The 24,403-nt window shown below is 34.9% G+C and overlaps 1 protein-coding gene and 1 pseudogene across 1 annotated transcript in view; one reads left to right on the forward strand and one right to left on the reverse strand.

Moving 5' to 3' along the window:
• LRRTM4 (leucine rich repeat transmembrane neuronal 4) overlaps positions 1-24,403 on the forward strand; it is an 857,252-nt gene that overhangs the window by 757,238 nt on the left and 75,611 nt on the right. The window lies entirely within an intron of this gene.
• Positions 9,994-10,645, reverse strand: LOC118905641 (annotated as a pseudogene).

A 24,403-nucleotide genomic window follows, 5' to 3' on the forward strand; every position in this document is an offset into this window, starting at 1 on the left:
GTGGGATGAGGCAGTGGCGGCAGAGGCCAGCATGACATTGCAACAGCCTGAGGTGTGCCATGTGTTCTCCCGGGGAAGTTGTCTCTGGATCACGGGACCTTGGCAGTGGAGGGCTGGACAGGATCCCGGGAGGGGAGGTGTGGATAGTGACCTGTGCTTGCACACAGGCTTCTTGGTGGCTGCAGCAGCAGCCTTAGTGTTTCATGCCCATCTCTGGTGTCTGCACTGATAGCTGTGGCTTGCTCTTATCTTTGGAGCTCATTTAGACAGTGCTCTGAATCCCTTCTCCTCATGCACCCCAAAACAATGGTCCCTTGCCTCTTAGGCAGTTCCAGACTTTTTCCTGGACTCCCTTCCAGCTAGCTATGGCACATTAACCCCCTTCAGGCTGTGTTCACACAGCCACCCCCTCTTCTTTCCCTGGGCTCTGACCTCTGATGCTGGAGCCTCTGCTGCCAACCCCCACTGGCCCCAGCAGGTGAGCAGACAAGTGTCTCAGCCTGGTGAGTGCTGGTTGGCACTGATCCTCTGTGTGGGAATCTCTCCGCTTTGTCCTCTGTACCCCTATTGCTGTGTTCTTCTCCATGGCTCCGAAGCTTCCCCTCCCTGCTGTCTCCACCAGTGAAGGGGCTTCCTAGTGTATGGAAACTTTTCTTCCTTCACAGCTCCCTCCCAGAGGTACAGGTCTTGTCCCTATTCTTTTGTCCCTGTTTTTTTCTTTTGCCCTACCCAGGTACGTGGGGAGTTTCTTGCCTTTTTGGAAATTTGAGGTCTTCTGCCAGCTTTCAGCAGGTGTTCTGTAGGAGTTGTTCCACATGTAGATGTATTTCTGATGTATTTGTGGGGAGAAAGGTGATCTCCATGTCTTACTCCTCTGCCATCTTGAAGGTCTCTCCCATAAGTCTTAATTGTGATATATGATCCATTTTTAGCTTTCTCTCATTTTTCTATTTCCCCTTTTATTATTAAGAATTGACAAATTTAATTCTTAGAATCAGTCAAGCATTAACAGAATATTTATTGAGAAAATTATGTATATAATACTGGACCCAGCACTACAAAGCGTCTGTACAAACACACACACACACACATCCAATGACATGGTGATGTCGTTCTTGTTCTTCAGTTGAGCAGAGGTGGGGAGAGAAAAGTGACATGTGTCAAGGGCCTACCACATGCAGAATACTTAACATATAATGGAGAAATATGCATACCTTCCCTTTCCTACCCTCTCATATTTCTTACTTAAACATGGTATTTAATCTAGTTAGCAATTTTGGATCCTACTTATTTTTATTCTCAACTACCAAATGGAAAAACCTAATATTAAAACTATTCATTAGTTTGCTTTACATCACTGAATTATTAATGCAACGAATATTTGAATCTACTTTTCTTAGTCCTAATCCATGGTCTTGCTACACTGTCATTTTCTGATCTGTCTACAGCACAACTGCTTCCTTTTCACTGAGTTTCTGGTAAATACATCTCTTCATGGAACATATTGAACTTTTGGTAGGTCTTGAAAGATAGATAAGATGTGAATGATTGTAAAGAAAGAAAAAGATATGGCATGAAATACAGATGGGCACAAAGGGTTTGGATAGAGCAGGAAAACTCAGAAACGTCTAGAATAACATGTTTAACTTGAAGACTTTCAGATAGAAAGTTGGAAAATTGAAATTAGATTGAGAAGGATCTAAAATAGTGGAGACTTCAAAATTCAAGGGCTAATAATTATCCACTAGTACCAAATGATTGTCACTATGTGCATGAGGATATATTTGCTCCATCATCATTCATACTTATGCTCTAAGATTCAACTCCTTTTACCAGCCTCCAACAATCACTATACTTTTCATGTGAATAAGAAGGGAAAATATTATTGTAAATCACTTCTTTGTATGAAAGGAACATATCATTATCACTTCTGTTTTTCTTCTTTTCAGAAAATTGTTTGAACCTCTAAGGGATTACTGAACATTATTTTAAATACTGTGAAATAACTGAAATTATAATACAGACTTAAATGCAAGGAGATTATAATCTAGTTGCAGGTATTTGTAAATAAGTTGTTTTGATTTCATTAAAAAATTAGGAAAGTTTACTTTTGGAACTTATTTTCTAAAGAAGAATTTGGTAGAGATTACTGATCATCATGATTATATATTTTGTGCAAAAGATTTTTTAAGTCACCTTTTATAGAAGTATAACAATGCATTCATTTTAAGAAGACTTTTCCTCCCATTTCCATTCATTATTCTTACAAATGCATAGAATTTATTTTGGACAATTTCTTCTGTAGGATATATTTATATATTTTCACAAAACAGGAAATATTCCAACTTTGTGTTTTCAGCCTTCCTTAATTCACAGAAGAAACATTACATCACAGCTGAGATATTTTAATTTTTCCAAGAGGAGAAGTCATGCTGTCTCAAAGAAGGATGGAAGAGGAGGATCACATTGATAATGCATGTCTTGAGCACAAAGGCAAGAACCTTATTAAAAGAGAAATAGCCCTCCACATGATTGCCTTTCCTTAATTCAACCTACTCACTCTCCTTTGCACCACCATCTCTACACCATTCTCAAAGCACTTATTAAGCCTTGATTAAAACTCTGTACTATTATTTAATCCTGAAAAATAAACCTTTATTTACATTCTGTTTACACTCTGTTTTTTTATTTACAATCTGTTTCATAAAGGTAAATTTTAATATAAGAACAGTATCTGGGGGAAAATGAGGTCTGGCATGGTAGAGAATACAGATTTTGCTTGTCAGAACTTTTACCAGTGGGTATTTGGTAACTAGGACTCCTCAAAATATTTGGTATAAAGCATGTCCATCAAGGAGCGTGCTCTCATGAATTAATTTTCCAAAATCTTGCATACTCTTTTCTGCCCTGCAATAAAATAAAGTCTATTAATATGTAAATTTTCTAATATTTCAAATATTTTACTGTAAATAAACATTTGCACTTAGTATAAGCACATGTTCCCCAAACATTTGTCCATCAGGAAAAGTATTTTTTTCCTTTTTTTGAAATTGCTATTAATATTCACATGTATGAAAATAGTTTAGAAATCCTCAGCATACGTTATACAAAGATAATTTCATGGGTTTCAAATAAAATAAAATAGTAATGGAAACCAGCTTCAAAATAATGATGAACTGGAGATTTAAATAAGAAAATTCACAACTAAAATTAGCTTAATTTGCAGTCAAAGTTAAGTGAATATCAGCTTAAGATAAACTATTTTACATATATATATATATATATATATATATTAACTACATGGTAACTACAAACCAAAAACCTGCAATAGATACACAATAAACAAAGGAAACCAAACAAAACACTAAAGAAAATCAAACTTCCAGGGAAGAGAACAAGAGAAGGAGAAAAGAACAGAGAAGAGCTACAAAAACAACCAGAAAACAATTAACAAAATGGCAATAAGTGCATACCTATCAATAATCACTATAAATGTAAACTGTCTAAATACTTCAATCAAAAGACATAGAGTAGATTAGTGGATAAATAACAAGACCTACAAGAAACTCACTCAGAACTAAAGACACACATGAACTAAAAGTGGAGGTATGGAAAAAGATATTACATACACATAAAAATGAAAAAAATACAAGCTGGAGTAGCAGTACTCATATTAGACAAAATATACTTTAAAACAATGATTGTAACAAAAGACAAATAAGAGCATTACATAATGATAAAGGTGTTTATCAATGAAGAGGTGGGCAAACAAAGCCCAAAGTCAGCAAAAGGAGGGAAATAATAATGATCAGAGTGGAAATAAATGAAAGGGAGGCTAAAATTTTTTTAAAATTTAGAAAGGGTTAATAAAACTCAGAGTTGGTTTTTTGAAAAGATAAACAAAATTGACAAACTATTAGCAAAACTAAACAAGAAAAAAAGAGAGGGCCCAAATATATAAAATTCAAAATGTAAAAAGAGACATTACAATCAATACCACAGAATTACAAACAAACATAAGAGATTACTACAAATAATTATATGGCAACAAATTGGACAAACTAAAGGAAATGATAAATTCATAGAAACATACAATCTTAGAAGAGTAAATCAGGAAAAAATCGAAAATTTGAACAGACCGATTACTAACAATGAAACTGAATGAGTAATTAAAAACCCAACAAACAAAAATCCAGGACCAAATGGCTTCTACAAAATAATTAAAGAAGATTTAACACCTATCATTCTTAACAATTCCAAAAAATTGAAGAGAAAAGAATGCTTCCAAACATGTTCTATGAGGCCAGCATTACCCTTATTCTAAAACCAAACAAAACAGTGCAAGAACAGAAAACTACAGGACAATATCCCTGATGAACATAGATACAAAAATCCACAACAAAATATTTGTAAAACAAATTTAATAATACATTAGAAGGATCATACACGATGGTTAACTGGAATGCAGGGATGCAAGGATGGTTCAATATCTACAAATCCATCTGTATGATAAACCACTTTAACAAAATGGAGGTAATTAAAAATCATATGATCATCTTAGCAGATGCAGAAAAATCTTTTGACAAAATTCAATGCCCATTTGTGATTAAAACTCTCAACAAAGTTGGTATAGAGGAAACATTCCTCAACATAATAAAAGTCATATGTAACAGACCCACAACTAACATAGTCAACAGTGAAAGCTTTTCCTTTAAGATCAGGAACAACACAAGGATGCCCACTCTTGACAATTTTATTCAACATTGTATTGGAAATCCTAGCCACAGCAATCAGACAAGAAAAAGAAAGAAAATACATCCTGATTGGAAGAGAAGAAACAAAATTGTCACTATTGGCCTATAATCTGACACTGTATATAGAAAATCCAAAGACACCACCAAAAATAATAATAAATTTTGTAAACTTACGAGACACAAAATTAATATACAGAAATCTGTTGCATTTTTTACACTAACAACTAACCATGTGAAAGAGAAATTAAGAAAAACAATCCCATTTACAATTGCATAAAAAAAGCATAAAATGCCTAGGTATAAATTTAATAAAGGAGGTAAAAGACCTGTTCACTAAAAATTATAAGACATCATTGAAAGAAACTGAAGATGACACAAATAAATGGAAAGATATACTGTGCTCATGGATAGGAAAAATTAGTATTGTTTAAATGTCCATACTACTCAAAGGTATCTACTGACTCAATGTAATTCCTACCAAAATACCAAAGGAATTTTTCACAGAACTAGAACAAATCATCCTAAAATTTTATGGAACACAGAAGACCTCAAATAGCCAAAGCAATCTTGAGAAAGATGGACAATGTTGGAGATATCATGCAGCCTAATTTCAAACTATACTACAAAGCTATAGTAATTAAAACAAAATGGTACTGGCACAAAAACAGACACATAGATCAATGGAACAGAATAGAGACCCTAGAAATAGACCCATCCTTATAAGGTCAATTAATCTACAACAAAGGAGGCTAGAATATACAATGGGGAAAAGACAATCTCTTCAATAAATGGTGTTGGGAAAATTGGACAGCTACATGCAACAGAATGAAAGTAGTGTAGACCACTTTCTTACACCATATACAAAAATAAGACAGTTTAAAGACATAAGTATAAGACATGAAACCATAAGACTCCTAGAAAAAGACATAGCAGTAAGCCCTTTGACATATAGCATAGCAATATTTTTGGGGGATCTGTCTCATCAGGCAAGGGCAACAAAAGCAGAATAAACAAATGGGACTACAACAGACTAAAAAGCTTTCCATAGCAAAGGAACCCAAAAACAAAATGAAAAGGCAACATATTAAATACGAGGAGATATTTACAAATGATATGTTTGATAAGGGGTCAATATCCAAAATATATAAATAATTCATACAACTCAACATCAAAAAAAAGAACAAACAAACAAACTGATTTAAAAATAGGCAGAAGTTCTGAATGGATATTTGTGTAAAGAAGACATACAGATGGCCAACATGCACTTGAGAAGATACTCAACATCACTAATCACCAGGGAAATGCATATCAAAACCACAATGAGATATCACCTTATGCCTGTCAGAATAGCAATTATTTAAAACTTGCAACAAATAAAAAGTGTTGTTGAGAATGTGAAGAAAAGGGAACCATCTTGCACTGTTCGTGGGAATTTAATTTGGTGCAGCCACTATGGGGGGGAAGGGGGGATGGGATGAATTGGGAGATTGGGATTGACATATATACACTGTTGATACTATGTATAAAATAGATAACTAATGAGAACCTACTGTATAGCACAGGGAACTCTACTCAGTGCTCTGTGGTGACCTAAATGGGAAGGAAATACAAAAAAGAGGGGATATATGTCTATGTATAGCAGATTCACTTTGCTGTACCGTAGAAACTAACACAACACTGTAAAGCAACTATACTCCAATAAAAATTAAAACCTCAAAAAAAAGTTATATTGTTCACATATAGCATCAATATGTATAGAGCAATAAGAAATCAAAATATAGTAGGAGAAAAAGTCACTCATATATCCACTCAAAAAAAAAAAAAAAAGAAAGAAAGAAAAGAAAAAAGAATCAAAAGGAAAAATATATAAATGAGATCTCTGGAAAACCGCCACCATTGAATTTTTTCTAAGATTCAGCCCTGCTTTGATTCTTGCTTCATTGGTCAGTACATCTCCATGTCTGACTAGAGCTATCTTTGTATTTCTCAAAAATTTCATAAAATATCACCCATGAATAGGTCCTTTTTTTCCCCTTTCCAACCTCATCATCTAGAATGGCATACCTGTAGCATTAATCTCTAACCAAATCCCTTAATGCTACATGTTATTCCATGTCTTTTTGACTTAGCAATGGAGATCCCTTTACACATTTTATCACTCACTGTGTTCACCCTTGACCTCAACCCCTATGAATTAGCCTAGCTCACAAACTCAGTTATATTCCACTACATAAAATCTTTCACAACCCACTCAAATAACAACTGTTCTTCAGATCCAGGACCACTGTAACATACCTGCTACACTCCATATTCTACTGATCAGGCATTGTTTATTATTTTACTTGTTTAAATGTCTGTCTCTTCTTGAGCTGTTTGAGATTGGTGACCAATTCTTTATCAATCTTTGGAACCCATGGCCTCGTTTGAATGCTCCAGAGGGAGTATGTTTGCAGATGAATGGGCAACTGGATGAGTGAATGTCCTTATAAGGACTTTTACTTGTACCGAGATATGAGAATTTTGGATGTCAATTTTTTTTTTAATGCTTTAAGGTTAACAATCATTTAATGTATTAACATTATCACTTATAAATACACAATTTGCATATACAGGGAAAAATAGGTTCTGAGGACACAACAGAAAACTAGAGACAGGCAAGCAATCAGAAAAAAAGATCAACCCTAGGGGAAAAAAATGGAACTGCATCCCATGCTGGTGTCTACATAAACTTGGGAAGGAGAAAGAAAGATCACATAGTATCACAATTAATGTAGAAAATAAATGTGGGTCATTCTGTCTCAATGGCAGGAACTTCTCCCATGATACAGATCTTGCATCCCGGTCTGGTCTGTTTCATGAATGATGATCTGAAACACAACCACGGGTCTCTCCCTTCTCTTTACATCTAAGACCGTGAAGTTAACTCAAGGAATTCAAAGAACAGAGCTAAGAAACAAGCAGACTGGCATGTGTGCAATGTCAATGGCCAACTAGTTAAAAGTACACATGGAAGTAAAATACTGACTAAACCTGAACAAGTTCTTTCCAACTCACCTAACTTCTTGATTTAGGATTACCTAAGCATTGGCATCTACGAGAGTTGGGGCCAGGGAAATGAAGTATCTCAGCCCATCTTTATACCGAATATGTATTTCCTCTCAGGATCAAGTCACTAGTGACAGTGAACTTCAAGACTCAACTATAGTTGCCCAGTGGGGCTGGCCCCACTGGGGACAGGGACTGGATATGGGGGGGCACATGTGTGCCCAAGCTTCAGTCCATAGCTCTCCTCCTTCTGTCAGAGGGAAGCCAGGGGAACACAGGGAGACCATCTGCTTCAAGGGCATTTCACTGACATAACTCAAGACATAACTTGGTATCTGTGGCTCCAGTAACACCAAGTTCAAAATTAATACCCCGATGTAACATTAAAAACTGAGTTTAGTGTTTTGTAAGTAAAGCATACAGCTCAAATAATGATTACCATCTGAACAAAACCATTCTTATTACATAGATGTAAAATAACTAAAGCAACACTTTTAACCATCAAAACCAGTGTTATCACACATCACATATGGCAACTTTCCACCATGTCAAACATCCGAAGAGATGACAGCCAAGTATACCTCTTTTCAGCTGGAAACAAACTCTCCAGTGTCAACAAGTGCAATAGAATTGGCTAGGAAAACAGACCTGTGGTCACCACAAAGTTCATTTGGCATCTGGTTTCATACGGAGATAGATCTATTTAAGTCTGCCTTAGAGATGGAGTGGGTTGATCAGTGAAACAAATGACTATGTATGTAACTGGACGCATAGATTAAAAACAGAATTTGTGCTACTACGAGTGTATTTTATGGAAAATAGGGCCATATGGAGTATAGAGGCAGAGACCTTCAATGTGCTAAACTGCCTTTGTAAAAAGTAAATTTTTTAAAGCATGCAGGACAGAAAACTGGAATAATTGAAATTTTAAAATTTACATAAATAAATAAATAAGAAATAACAAAAATACATGACTCTCAGTTTTCCAGAGCTTCACACATAGTTGGGGCTCAAATTAAATGGTTTAAGTGACTCTGTGACATTTGAGTGAAGAATAAAAACAAGGCTAGTGTCCTGGTCAGGTGGGGTAATACCTTGCGCAGGTCATTCATGTCTTTAGGCTGCAATTACCATCTGTAACCTGACTCTACCCCACCATGCCATCACCAGGGCTCCAGGCACCCCAGTGCTCCGGGAGAGCCACAGTGCCCCAGTCCTGCACAGGACAGGAAATGGGTTCTTTAACAGCCTTCAGAAGGGTGGAAAAGAGAATCCTTAGTGCAGCCCAATCCCCTGAAACAGTAACACTGTAACTATGGCTCTCATTCCACTTTCCTCACCATTCTCTTAATATTACTTTCTCAACAGGTAGAAAAATAAGCTATAAGTAGGCTGAAGTGGCAATAAAAATGCTCAAAGCAAACACTAAAAACATGATGTCTCTGAATAAAGCAAATCTACCTCCACACACTTGTTTGTAATTGTTTTGCCTTGTTCAAGTTTTAAATGATAAAGCCCTAAAACGCTGAGACTCAAGTCTACTCCTAATTTGGGATGTTTTCCAAGGATCACTACCAAAAACAAACTAGTAAGAATAAAATGAAAAAGCATCATTTTAAAGGGGGGGATCTGCCATCCCGCCCATCATCCTGAGCAGTCAGCTTTGCTGAAAGTCTGCAGAGCCCCAGAGGCTGTGGGGATATCACACGGCTGCCTCAGGAAGGTTCCATCCTACAACTCCTGAAGTAACGTGCAACCAGTTCTGGTCTGAGGTTTCAAATTCTGACATTAAACCAAAACAGCTGAAGTTCTTGCCACAATCACTCGCTCACTCATACATCACCATGTTACTAGCATAACACTAAAATAAATTATCCCTTAAGCACTAAGGCCTAACTCTAAAAAGAAAATGGCCTTTACAAACAGGTGTGTTCAAATAAGGTATTCTGAGAGTTCCATAAAAAAAACTCCTAGAATGAGCCAGTGCCCCCAGATAGTCTACGTTTTAGCTAAACAGCAGTCCAAAGCCTTCTCTGTGGTACTTATATGGATTAGTTATAAGTATGATGTCACTTCTTTCAAAAGAACTACTAAAACTCTTATTAAACACATTTATAACAAACAGAAATGCCCTGCAAATTATATTATTGCACCCAGGGTATCAGAAGCTATGCACATCCAGGTTCCAAGGACTCTAGAAGACCCAGAACAGAGCTCCTAAGGCCATGCCTGTGGCTGTTCCAGCCAGCATGCCCAGCGCCAGGTCACAGTCCTTGTCTCGATACCGCTCACGAATGACGATTTGGTTGGTAGGCTGCTGTCCGTAAAGTCCGGCATACAGGTACTGGTAGGGTACAGCATAAGCCTGCCCATTTGCAGCATAGACAACTTGAGTTCCTGGTGGGTACGCACCACTTTATGGACCATAGCCATATGCCTCAGGGGCTGGTGCAGCATAGGCTGTGTAAGGAGGTGGGGAGGAAGCCACGGCAGTCTCATCATACATGACTTCAGAGCCAATATAAGCTGTGTTTGTCCTGGAATCCTGAAGTGTAAATTACCAGGCCAAACAATCATCTGTGCTTTCTGGACAAAAACTGATGGTTTTCCCATCTAGGCAAACAATCTGCAGCAGACAGTCTTTTGGCTTCCCATCTGGAGGCCGAATATCCCGACATTCATGTCCCGTGTGGATGTCGATGCAGTCCACTGGCATGTGGACCTTATCCTCTACACTCTGCCGAGTTTGGTCATCATAATAGATCAGGTGACCATCTGACCACAGGTCAAACCAATTCTTCTTCCAGCGCTTCAAAATAATATTCTGTCTCAGAAACCATTCACTCTTCACAAACGCTGTATTTTCACCTGCAAAGCCTCCGGCCGCAGCCGCACACCGAAGCAGGGCAGGAGCGCAAGGACGCTGCCCGGCGCCTCGGCTCCGACTGCCTCAAGCCCTAGATGTCAATTTTTAAAATAAATTAACTTAAAGTTTTTATGAAATCCCATTAAAAGTCTAATGAGTATCTAATTCTGAAATTGACAAAAGTTAACATGCATAATCAATAAATTTTCTTATAAAGTACTTAATAAAGATAAACAAAATTGTGCAAATGTAGAATATTTAAAAATATGTATGAAACAGAATATTAAAATACACGAGAATATTTATTCTCCTTTGTAATTAAGCCAATGACATTTTTTCTTTTCTTTTTCAAACAGAATTTTATTTTATGAAAGTAACAGAAAATAATAAAATTAAAATAATTTTTATAGAAACTCAACCTATCCTGCTGGCCATACACCTTTCATAAACATAGAAAGGCATTGATAAATACCTTTGGGAGAAATGGGAGAAAATCTATATTAAAAATGGAGACAGGGTGCTGCAGAAGAGATGATGAAGAACAGGAAAGTTACTTTCATGTGGAAATTATAAAATGAAAGCAGTATTTATTTTAGAATTTTAAGTACTATTATAAAAATCTCTCTAATATTAAATTTGTGGTCATTGTTACAGAAAGCATCTTTTTGTTGGACAGCTTATTCCAAAGAAAACATATTAAGTCCAGTAGAATTTTCAATACAAACTGTTTGTGTTGGCAAGGAGGCACAAGTACGTTGGGAGTGAGGTGATAGATGGATAGAAGTTCAAAACATATTATTTTACAAAACTTACAATCTTTCCCGGATACATCTGTCATGAAAATAAGAATTAATAAATTATTTCTTTATACCTTTTTAAGGACTCCACTTAAAATAAAATGTTCCTAGTTGGTTCTTGATATCTGATCTATCTGGAAAGCACTGATCTAATAAGTAGTTGTTCATTTGTCCTTCAAAATCTAGCTCAAATTTTACTTTTTTACAAAAATATTTATCTTTCACCTACTAAACAGTGTGTTAAATTCAGGAAGGTTTCTAGATAGATCCAATTTTGTGTTTCCAACATATAAAGCTATTCTTAGTATATAGTTGAGGAAAAAGTGAAAATATTTATTAGTATTTGAATCTAATGGTACAGAGCAGGTAAACCAACTAAATATTCTAATTATCCAGAAATATTTGTAATTAAAAGTGTTTCTCTTTTTTTCTGTGCTGAATTAATATAGCATTATTGAATGATTTTCCTGTCAACAGATATATAGATGATAGATAGATAGGTAGATAGATAGGTAGGTAGATAGATAGATAGATAGATAGATAGATAGATAGATAGATAATACATAAAGAGAGATAGGTGACAGAGAGAGAGAGAGGGAGAAAATCTGATAAAATCTGTACAAATACATTTATACAGAACACATAGCCTTAGTTTTGAGTAGAATGTTACTCTAGTTGACGTTTTTTAATGGTACGTGGATCAGGACAAACAGAAGGGAGGAAGGCACCTAGGGCACAAATATTAAGGAAGTCCTCATCAGGGTGGTACAAGTGTGGGGTCAGCCCCTGAAAGTGAGTGCAACCTTAAATTTGCCCCCTAGGTACCTCACTCATATCACTTCGGTCTCTGCAATTGCCCAGTTTTGGAATTACCTCACTACCTTATCAGCTTTCTTCCAAATTTCCAGTGCCTCCCATGATGCCTAGCTTCTGAGATGTCCTCCTGCACTAGAGCACTGAACCCCAATCATATTTAGGAGTTTTTCTGTCCTATTTCCTTATCAAAGCTCCAGTTGTTTCTGCACTGTTCATGTGGAGAATGCTATCACGTAGACAACTTTATAAATAGCTGTTTCATTTTTGAGATAAAAAGACTGAAAAAAATTCATCTAAGTTCCCTAGATAGTACTTGAATTTTATAGAAAAATGCCTGCATACTAAGGAATGCATTTTTTAGTGTCCTCAATGCTCACTTCCACCTCAGTGCATCTGCTGGTGTGACCTGATCCCACAGTCCATCTACAGCCTCCAGTTGAGACCTGCCTCCTGGGGAGGATTCTTCTTCACACGTCTACAGGGAGCTGCCACTCACCTTGCTGTCCACAGTAGACCCTGTGTTTTTTAGTTTGTTACATACACTTTAATTTCTTATTTATTGTGGTTTTTCGATTGTCTTATATGCATTGGTTTTATCACCTTGATTGCATATTAATTTCTTTACAGTCAAGTTTTTCCACCTCCAGACTTTTGTTTTATAAATCATGAATCTTTAATTCTCTGACATCAAACAGACTATAATAGAGGAACCGAAGTTATAGATTTGGGGGCCGGGATTCTCACTTGCATCACTAAAATGAATTCACATTTGCAAACTCACCATACCTCTGCTTAAAGCAAGCCCTGCCAGCATGTCTTTCCCTACTCTTTACGACTGCCTTTTAATTGGTAACAAAAGAATCCCATTGTCATTTCTCCAAATGAAGGGAATACATTCCTTTTTAAAAAAATGACTAAGCAACTTCTAGGCTGAAATCCAACTACACAATGTGTATGGGTTTGGTAGCATTATATCAGATTTTCTCATTAAAACCTTTACACAACAGTGATCCACCACTAAGTAAGATGTTCAAAGACTTTAGAAGTGGAGGTTAAGAGACATTATAATCAAATAATCTTTTTTTCTAAAACAGTTTAACCCTCCTTGTGAATAGAAATAATGGTAAAATACATTTAGCCTGGGACTCACCAATTCTAAACAACATTATTGCAGATGATACATGGTTTGTTTGTTTCTTTGCTTATTTGTGAAACTTTAGTTAAAAACTAAATTATGTAGTAATAGATAAAGAAATAATTTAATTCAACTTTTGCTGACATAAAGATGGGAACAAAAAACAAGGAGAGAAACAGAAATCGTGATTCTTTTTCAAGTAAATATTAATAAAGAAATTATTGTGTGTGTTTTAAAGCATGGGGTTTGGAGATGGAAATATTTAGTATTGATATTGTTTTAACTTTCATAATGGATAATTTTGAACATACGCATAAATAGTTTTGTATGAAAAATTGCCATCTACCTACCACCTGAATTCAACTACCATCAACCTTGGCCAGTCCTACCCTAGCCTCACCCCTTTCCAACCTTCCTCCTTCAAATTTTTTTGAATGTATCTGAGAAATCTTATCATTTCATATGTTAGTATTTCAGTATGTAATTTTTTTTTTTAAGTTATACAATTATTTATTTATTTATTTATTTATTTATTTATTTATTTATTTATTTATGACTGTGTTGGGTCTTCGTTTCTGTGTGAGGGCTTTCTCTAGCTGCGGCAAGTGGGGGCCACTCTTCATCGCGGTGCGCGGGCCTTTCATTATTGCGGCCTCTCTTATTGCGGAGCACAGGCTCCAGACGCGCAGGCTCAGCAATTGTGGCTCACGGGCCCAGTTGCTCCGCGGCATGTGGGATCCTCCCAGACCAGGGCTCGAACCCGCGTCCCCTGCATTGGCAGGCAGACTCTCAACCACTGCGCCACCAGGGAAGCCCCCAGTATGTAATTTTTAAAATGAGAACTCATTAGCTTAACCAAAACATCAGTATTAGATGTAAAATTTAAAATAATTTATTATCATCAAATATCCAGTCAACATGGATATTTCCAATTATCTATTAATAAGAACTTGATTTTAGGCCTTATTTTTCCTCTTACTTCTGTATGGCTTCATTCTTCTTATTTGTAAAATGAGGTTAAAAGCCTCACCCGATAGGGGGGTTGAGGATTAAATGAGGTAAGATATATATATATATTCATTTTAATAAGATATTTTACAATACAATTTTAGATTTTGGGAATATGCATTAAATCTAAGTCATCAAAAAGTCATCAAGGGCAAATACAAAAATAAAATTGAGACTGGAAAAACTGTAAATCACACTCTGACCATCTTTGGATTCCTCCTTTGTGTTCTCTCTTCTCCCTCTATCCAGATCCATTGCTCTCACTTCTTCCTCACTCATATTTACCCATTTGTGTTGCCCAAAAAGATGACTATTACCTGTTTGTCACTCGGAAATGATAAGCAAAACCACACTATGGTGTTGAAGTTATTGATGGAAAAAATAAAAAGAGTGGCAATGTATAAATTTTCTCACATATTTTAGAGCACAACTTTGAGCCTATGGGCCATTTCTAAGCAGAGGAAATTTCTCTCTGCATCTGAATCCATAGAAGTGACAGCTAACTCCAACTATATGTTTATAAAAAGTAGCTAGTCTCCCTTAATATAGATAGATTTCATAAAGATTTACCTTAATCACATGTCACTCATAAGAAAAGAGAGGGTCAATTTCCTCCCTATTTTAATTTTTCACTAATCCAGAATTTTCCTTATTTTGATATTATTTCAAATGAAATATGGGAAGGAGAAGTGTTAAACAGTTGAAGCTAAATTCCAAATATGTTTTTAATGATAATTAATGCTCAATTTTTAATAACAAATGTCCAAGTTTTGCCTCCTATGAGCAGTGTATGTGTGAGCCCATTTTTTTCACAGTCTCACTGACATCCTTTTAAATGTTTGCCCATTTGATATGTGAAAATAATATCTCTTGCTTTAAGTTGTGTGTCTTTGGTTAATAGTATGGTTGAGTATTTGATATTTTATTGGTTATTTCATTTGTCTCATGAATGTTTACACACTTTTTACATTTTTGTATTGGAGCATTTTGTCTTTTTTATATTGAATGCACAGTACACTTTTCATTTCCCTGTTTTCCAGGTTACCAAACTGCTCTGAACTTTCTATATTTTGACTGGCATTGTGTGCCTTGAATACTAATAATCATTGGACTTGTATGGTATTTAAAAGTTGAAGATTTCAAAGTACTTCATTGTAATGAATTCCCATCACACCCCAGTTTTACAAAGGCCTTTTAAAGGCAGTAAATTGAAAGTGACATTTTCCTGGATGTATGGTCAGAGAGATGGCAAATTTATGACCAGAAACAAGAATCCAGATATCAATACCAACTCCATCCTCTCTTTTTTGTTTTCTTACCTGTTACCATAGGAAATAGAAAACTACATGTATGCAGGACATCTGCAAAAACCCAACCAATTGGTTTTTGTTTTGTTTTGTCTTTTGTTTTTGTTTTTGATTTTGTTTTTGTTTTGTTTTATGATCCTGTCTTCTGTATGTGAGAACCAGCAGATAAAATTTTGATATTCACAGTTATCACTCTATGACCTTGTCAGGTGCTGGTGAACATTCCAACAAGTACACCAAAGCATTTGCTGGATGCCCAGACTGTGTTCTGACAGATGCAAGAAAAGGAAAGGAAAGCTCTTTTACTAGCTGTGAAAGGCTGCATTTGTGGAATATGCCTTCTAAGAGGATGCCTTTGCTCAAACAATTTTGGCATTATTTTTGCAATTTCCCTCAGAACCTGTTTTGCTCCCACTGTATTTTATTTAATCTATGATTTTGAAAAAAAGGAACAATGACAATGTGAGCATTCTGCATTTCACTAAACTTAATTTAAAATAACAAATGGCTGTTAGCCCACTTTGTCTTGGTCCCATAACCCTCCTTACTAAGAAATTCATTTTCAAAGGGAAAACAATGCTTTTTAACTATTGATGATATTCAAAAGAACACTATTATCAGAACCTAAAAAGCAAAGTTAAAGGAGGGTCCTTCAGGAATAGAAGCAATATTTGGACAGCAGGTGAGTCTCCATTATTTATTATTGTGTCCTCAGAGCCAGGCTCAGTGTCTGGCATACAGTAGACACTCAATAATTCTTACTAAGTGAATAAAAGAAAAATTCAGAATTCCAGAACCATTTGATAAAACAAGAATTTCATAGTGTGACACTGACATTGAGATTACTCCTCATACCGATAGAACAAATACTCCTTTGTGCAGTTTTACAAGATTCAGCAATTAAAAAATAAAATTTTATTTAGAAATTACTTGAATTATTCAAATATGTTTATAAGCATAATAAACTATTTGATAAAGAAATTAGTTATATGATATATGCAAATATGTACTTTCTACTATTAATAATAGTGGAAATAATCTATTCTATGATGTAGGAAATACTGTGCTAGAATAATATTTTTATGACGGTTTTCCAGGGTAAACATCACCAGCAAACAGGCATGATTAATTGAAAATGACAGGATCAAAATGATCTATCAGGAAGGCTTGATGTGCAATTGATGTGCAATATATTAGAAAATATAATTAATTATTATAAGGAAAATGGATACTGTTTGTAAATTGTCAAGTAATTGTACAGTAAAAATAGTTCACTGCTTTCTTATTAATTTAAGATTACAATTTGAGAATTTAGGGACAGTAAAATGTTTTTAGTTATAAAAAGGTTAATTAAGAATTTCTTTCCTGTCTTCTTTGAGTCTTACATTCTCTGAGATCTGGTTAGAACTGTTAATGCAATCTTGTGTTTATACTTAGAGAACTTCCCTTTCAGAAATTGTCATTTGAAGATGAAATATCTGTATCTCTCTACTTCATTGACTCTCCATCTGTTGTCAACAATTATTTGGGAGAGTACTTCTTATTTTCCTCACACTGCCTCTTAATTTATTTTTATCTTTTAACAGTTTCATAATTAACTCTATATTATGGTAAATGTCCTTAGGAAAAATGCTACAAAAATATTTTAGTGCAGAATATTTACATTACAGAGGACTTGAGGTGATCTGGCTCCCATAATGGGTATCCAAATTCCCTTTCTTTTTTTATTGAGTAATGGATGTTATACACTTCATTGCTAGTATCGTTCTGGGTAAAAACAAAATAATTACGTAAACTAAGACAAATTGAATGGATGGGTTTGTTTGCAGAACAAAAAGTAGGTATCCTGAAATAATTGATAATTAAATCCAGCATATATTGATGAAATTTTCCCAGATCAAATTCAAAAGTGATATTTGGGTTACTTAGTCCTTTAAGTCTATCAATGAGCTCTTGTTAACACGTCCCATGTCATTATCAATTCAAGAATATCATTTTTTATTAAAATAACGTCTATTACTTAAAACGTATTTTCATACATTTCTGGATGTTATTGGAGGTGTGATTCAGAGAAGAAACTGACTATAACATTTCAGAACTTTGTAAGTGTTAATAGCAGTTTCAAGTAAAATGAGAAGCAAAATGCCACTCTCTACTTCAATAGAGGTTGGGTGGGGAAATGGGAAATGGATTCTAAAACTAATTTGCAAAAGCACTTGAGGTTACAAAATTAGAAGTGGTTTCCACGAGCTGAATTTTTTTACACTGTCATGAAGAACAGTAGGATAGAGTCTGAAATTGTTACATTATTTGTTCCTACTCAGTGAGTTATTCTTCTTGATTTAGGGGTATACATTAAACACTGCAGAAAGCCTTCTTGTATAAACTAGTTACAATCTTAGAAGTAGAAAAACAACTACTATAAATATTGTGCAGAGAAAACAAGTTGAAAATATGCTTCTGGGTAACTCAACCAAAATAATTTCTTACAGTAATATAAATTGAATGATAAATGCAATTAAGCATCTCTGGTATATTACATAGTTGATGTTTAAGACACTTTTGAGAATGTAAATTTAAGTAATACTAAAATGCTTAAACATCCCCAAATTTTTGCTTCTATCTTCATTCTTAACTTCTAGGGTGACAGAATGATCCCATCCTAACATTTCACCTGCTTGTATACAACACGGGGAAAATCCTCTAATTTCATGACATTATATATTATTTTTATTTACTATATATAACTTAATATTAAAATGTTCTTGGAACAGAAGGGAAAGACAAATTAAAACAACTTCTATGGGACCAATCTTAACAACTAATGGCCAAACATAAACTTTAGTTACATCTTTCTCTCCACCTCCTTAGACTTTGTGAAACACATTCTATGCTGAATTGTGCAAGATCTTGGATTCTGATCACATATGGATTTGAATCCCAGCTGTGCTACTTACCAGCTGTGTAACACTGAAGACAGTACTTATTTCTGAACCTTTATTCCATCTATGAGATTAATGGAATAAGAGAATAAGCTTGGGTAACAGTAGATCTTACCATATGGGATTATTAGAATTAAGTGACATGAATGTAAAGCATTTAGCACAGTCTCTAGTGTATATTAACTGTTCAATAACTGTTTATCAATAGTATCATTATCATGTCTTTACAACTAAAGATGGAACAAAAGGACAAGACAAGGGAGACCTGTTGGAAAGATGTATGGAAGAAAATGAAAATGAGAAAGAAGACAGGAAGGCATGGAGAATGCCCTGGAGTAGGTGCTTGCAAATGTTGGCATGGGCATAATCAAAGACATTAACAAAACAACAAAGAAGAAAGCTAATATTTATTGAGCAATTGCAGTATGCCAAGAGTCTTTGAAACATTGAAACTGAGGCTCAGAAAAGTTATGTAGTTGGACCAAAGTCACATATCTAATAAATTACTGACAAGGAAGAATTAATATTCAGATATTTTGATTCCTTTAAGCTAAGTTAAACCATTACTGGTCTCTTACATCCTGCTTATGATGTTACCATGGGGATGATACTCTTGATGAAATATGTACATAAGACCAGAGTTAGACTATAAGGATCCTGATATTATTAGTTCCCGAAAACCATCTAGTTTACTAAACATTGAAATAGTAAAAGTTCTGATCACCCAATTCCAACATGGAGGTGAGGGGTTTTCCCCCATATCAATAAGCAATGCTCAGACACCAGCTAGTTGTCTTATAATTCAACTCAGTTCTGACACTATCTACCCAGAAATAATGACAGATTCCACAGGTAAAGGCTCAGTCCCACAAGACTACCTCCCCTCTCCACTTCAGACACTAGTCACAATTCCAGGTTGTCACTTGACTGGCCTGCTATAGATTGGATGTCCCAACGACCCTCACTTTGGGTTTAATTAATTTTCTAGAGCAGTTCACAGAGCTCAGAGAATTTTGTTTACTTTTTAGATTATTGGTTTATTATAGAAGGATATAACTCCAGAAAGGCCAGATGGAAAAGAGGCATAGGGCAAAGTATGGAGAGAACAGAGCTTCCACGCCCTCTGAATGCTCCATTCTCTCTACATCTCCACTTGTTCATCAACCTGGAAGCTCTCCAGAGCTCTCTTTTTTGGGGTTTTATAGAGGCTTCATTACAAGCTTGGTTGATTAAATTAATGGCAATTGGGGACTGAACTCGATCTCCAGCCTCTCTCCCCTCCCAGAAGGTCAGGAGGTGGGACTGAAAGCTCCAGCCGTCTATTCATGGTTCCCTTGGCAAACAGTCTCCCATCATTACATGCCTTCCAAAAGTCCCCTTATTAAGATAAACCCAGTTGTTGTGCGTTATGAATAACAAGACATCCATTTTATATTTTTGGCTCTGAAGCGATTTAAAGAAGTGATAACAAGAGACCAAATATTATGACAAAAGATGCTTCCATTATTTTTATCACTCAGGAAATTTCAAGGGTTTTGGGACCTGTGATCCAGGAACTGTGGACAAAGACCAAACATATCTGAATGACCAAATATATATTTCTTATAAATCACAGTATTTAGTCATTGAACTGATGTGTCTTCTTTCTATTATTAACTTTTTCACATATAAAGGGAAGATCAGAACTTTATGGTCTTCCAAGAAAAACCTTTTATTGGTCATGGTCTAGTGGTGACCTTGGTCTTCTTTGAAATCACTCATGTTGACTGAAATAAAAACACACAATGTGAGAGCTGTGAATTTCAGTTTTATTTGGAGACTTAATGAGGACTATAGCCCAGGAGACAGCCTCTCCGGGAGTGCTAAGAAACTGCTCCACAGAGGTAGGGGAACATCGTGGATATATATAATTTTTTTTTTCAGGTAAGAAATACATGTTATCAAGCATACATCTTGGTAAAATGTTACTGCTAGTCATGTGGATCAGATACCTCAGTTAATGATTTTAGTGCTTATCTATATATGAAAAGATGTAAGACTCTGAGGGTCATTGAAATTCTTCCATTTTATCTATCTAGGGGCCCATGTATCCAAAACACAGGATGCTTCATCCTAAATTCCTTTTTGGGTATACTTGTAGGTCAACAGCTGCAGTGGCTAATGACTTGATCCATGTAATAGCTGGTAACTTTCTTTGTTTACACTCATTTGGCATTTATTCAAGTATTGCTGTGTAACATTATGCATAGTGTTTCTTCTATTCTTACTTCATGAATTTGGTATATGAATCATCTTTCTAAAGAGATCTATACATTTTATATATGCACCATCTATACAAGTAGTGTATAAGCTAACAAACTAAATATTTTGATATTCTCACAAATCCTAGCTCAGAATTGAATAGCAATCTTTGAATAGGAGTTTGAGCCACTGACCATGGAGAAAGCATACCCATGTCAAATGACATATTATATAAAAGAGATGATGAATATGATTATGATGGAATGATATATTGCTCAGAAAAAAAAAAAAAGCAAGCAGAATAGAAATGCATGAAGAGACTCTTAATTGTACTCTGATCTTAAATCTACCTTGTACAGCTATTAAAGAAGTCTGCTCTTTGAGGCCATGGGCAAAAATCCAATTACTTACAACAACGTTACATACATTCCTAGAACCTGAAATTCTTACATGATTGCAACAATATGGACCAAGAGCCTTAAGTACACCTACAAGCCTTGACTCACTATTCTAAGTCTAGGAATATATGCAAAGAGAGGACTAACCAGATTTTAAGCACAAATATTCTCATTGAAGAATTAGAGTAACTGATACTTGGAAATTGCCTTTAAGTCCAAAAATAAGAGCTCTTTCAATGATGTCATGGTTATCTGTTCAATGGAGTATTACACATTCTTTAAAAACTACTTATATGAAGGGTATTTAATGCCATTAGGGAAAAGAGAAAAAAGAAAGATAGAAAAGTGCAAAAATTATCTTTGTTACTTATAATTAAATAGAGCAATATATTTAAAATATAGACATATCAAAATATTATCTTTTTAATTTCTCTAAAAAGAAAATATTTTAATTTTTATAATTTAAATTGTTTTACAACATCATTATGATGAAGTTAAATAACTTTAAAGACTAACACAATTAAAACTTTATTATGAATTTAGTAACATCATTTTTATAATTTATTATAAAATTATGTTTATTGATAATATGTAGCTACTAATATAAATTTATAAGTGGATATTCCAATACATAGTTAAACTGAGAAAGTTAACCATCAACCTTATTCTACTAGTTTTACTAGTTTTTATAGTGACCAGACTATCATATACTTGAAAGGTGCATCGTATATAAGGACAGCTAAGTTATTTTTAAGTTTTTTATAATTTTTCTCCAATTCTGAGATAAAGTATATTGGGTATAGAAAAATTTATGGATTCAAGTACTCTGACCCACTTAAAACATCCATATAAAGTTGCAAGACAAATGGCATATTTACAATCAGAATTTGCTGCTTGGATGTGGATGGGTAAGTCACAGAGGATTCTTTTAAAGGAAAATAAGAGCTTTAAAATAAAACTTCTCATGCTTTATGATCACTCCCTTGAAGAGTTCATTTACTTTTATGGTTTCAGCCGTTATTTCTATGCCTTACAGCTCCCAAATCTGTATTTCCAACTATGCTTACTCACCCAAGTTCCAGATCCATATTTCATACACAGTTCCACTTAGATATCTAACAGTCACCACAAACTCAAAATAACCCACCATAACTCTCCCAACCCAATAAACATGTTCTATTTTCCAACTTTCTGATGTTGTTAATAGCATCAAAATGTGTCTAGTGTACCACATCCTCCCTTTTCTCTCAGTATTAACAACTTGATGGTGTCTAAATTCCTCTGGGCTCTTTACCTACTGAGTTAGCTCAATCAGCATGTTCTATTGACTCTTTTCCTAATCCTTCCTAGCTTTCTATTGCAATACCTTGCACTCTAATCAAGCCCTTATCACATCATACCTGGAGACCTGCAGTCATCTTTGTCTTGGACATCTTTAAGTACACTAGAGGTGTTATAGCTGGCTTTGAATCAATCACACTGTCTCATCTATGAGTTATAGTTAATTTAAAATGGCAAGACTTGGGAATTAGAATGTTTTTATTCAAATTCAGTCTATAAATATCAAAATACATTCATTCTAAAACATCTTTGATATAATATATTGGATATACAGTGAGAAAATTCAAACATTATAGAAAAAGTAAAAATATTAATTCACCTTTTAACAAATTTTCATCCAGGATCTAAGAGTTTCTTAGTCTTCTCTACCCTGTTAAGCAAGATAGAGAAAAGAATCACTTCAAGGATGCAACTAAATGATGTATCTGAAAATAGACTATAGGAAAACATAAGATTAGCAATCCACGTGGTGGTCAGGGAAACCATGTGTGTGAGTGTGTGTGTGTGTGCGTGTGTGAAGCTTTAATCAACTTGAATATATGCGTAAAGTGCCTGTTTCACATGCAACACATTTTAGACTCAATACGGATGCAAAGAAGCCTAAGATAAATTTCCAAATGATTTACAATTACATTGGTGATAGGAAAATCAGACATGCTAAATAAAAGCAATAAGATAAAGTAGAGCATAGACATCTATAAGTATAAAAACCTAATTTGTGTCTGCCAGTGTGCTGGAGAGCAAATTTTCAGAAAGTGGTAAACTGCATTGCATTATTTTAAACTGAGGGAAAAGAATGGGTTCCAAATGTATCCAAACCCCCAAACATCTTCCTGCAAATCTTTAAACTGTTTTTAACCACCAATATAAAAATCCATTGAGGATTTCTGCAGAATAGAATGTTCTTAAGATACCAATTCTAAAATTATTTAACGTTTAATGAACCCCAAAGGATATGTTTACATGTAGAATACAAAGATACAATACTGTGTCAGCTATAGATTGCATTTGTTTTCTGCACTGCAACAAACATGCGCCACCATATAAATTCTAAAAATAAAGAAGAGAAATGGTAAAGATACTAAAGATGATGTCTGAATTGCGCCCAGGTTGACAGTGCCCACAGGTGCTTGGTAGATGCAATATTGAAGCCCAATAAGGGCTAAATTCTCAGGAAAAATGGGGAAATTGTTAGTAACAACAATAGGATATCATGAGAGGGATTGAACTAAGGTGTTAGTATACTAACATCCTTTCTTTCAGATGTCAACATTTCCACCGATATATGAACATATTCGTTATAGCAGTGTTACAATATGGATCACGAATTCCATTTTGCAAGTCATTATAGCAAAGGTTGAAAACTGAATGATCAGATATCAAGGGATACTCCTTTTTATTAGCTAATGAATTTTATGTTCGGGATTATATATGCTATAGAAGGAATTAAATAGATGAGGGTCCACAGCAAAGCTATTGTAAACAGAAAACACATTAGGGAGCCATTTAAGTGGGTGCAAAGGAATGGTTAAAGTATTCTTAAATGTGTGTAGAACAGAGAGGTAGAGATGCAGAGACCATGTAGAGAGGCTATTTTTAAAGAATGCTTGTGCACCATGTACACACACAAATGAAAGTACATAGGCAGAAACACTAAAGTTGCAAATAATATTTAGTAGTTGCAAACCACCTGAAATTCTTAATATATATTCATATATATATATATATATATATATATATATATATGGGTGTG

Source organism: Balaenoptera musculus, chromosome 13 (assembly GCF_009873245.2).
Source record: "Balaenoptera musculus isolate JJ_BM4_2016_0621 chromosome 13, mBalMus1.pri.v3, whole genome shotgun sequence".
NCBI lineage: Eukaryota > Metazoa > Chordata > Mammalia > Artiodactyla > Balaenopteridae > Balaenoptera > Balaenoptera musculus.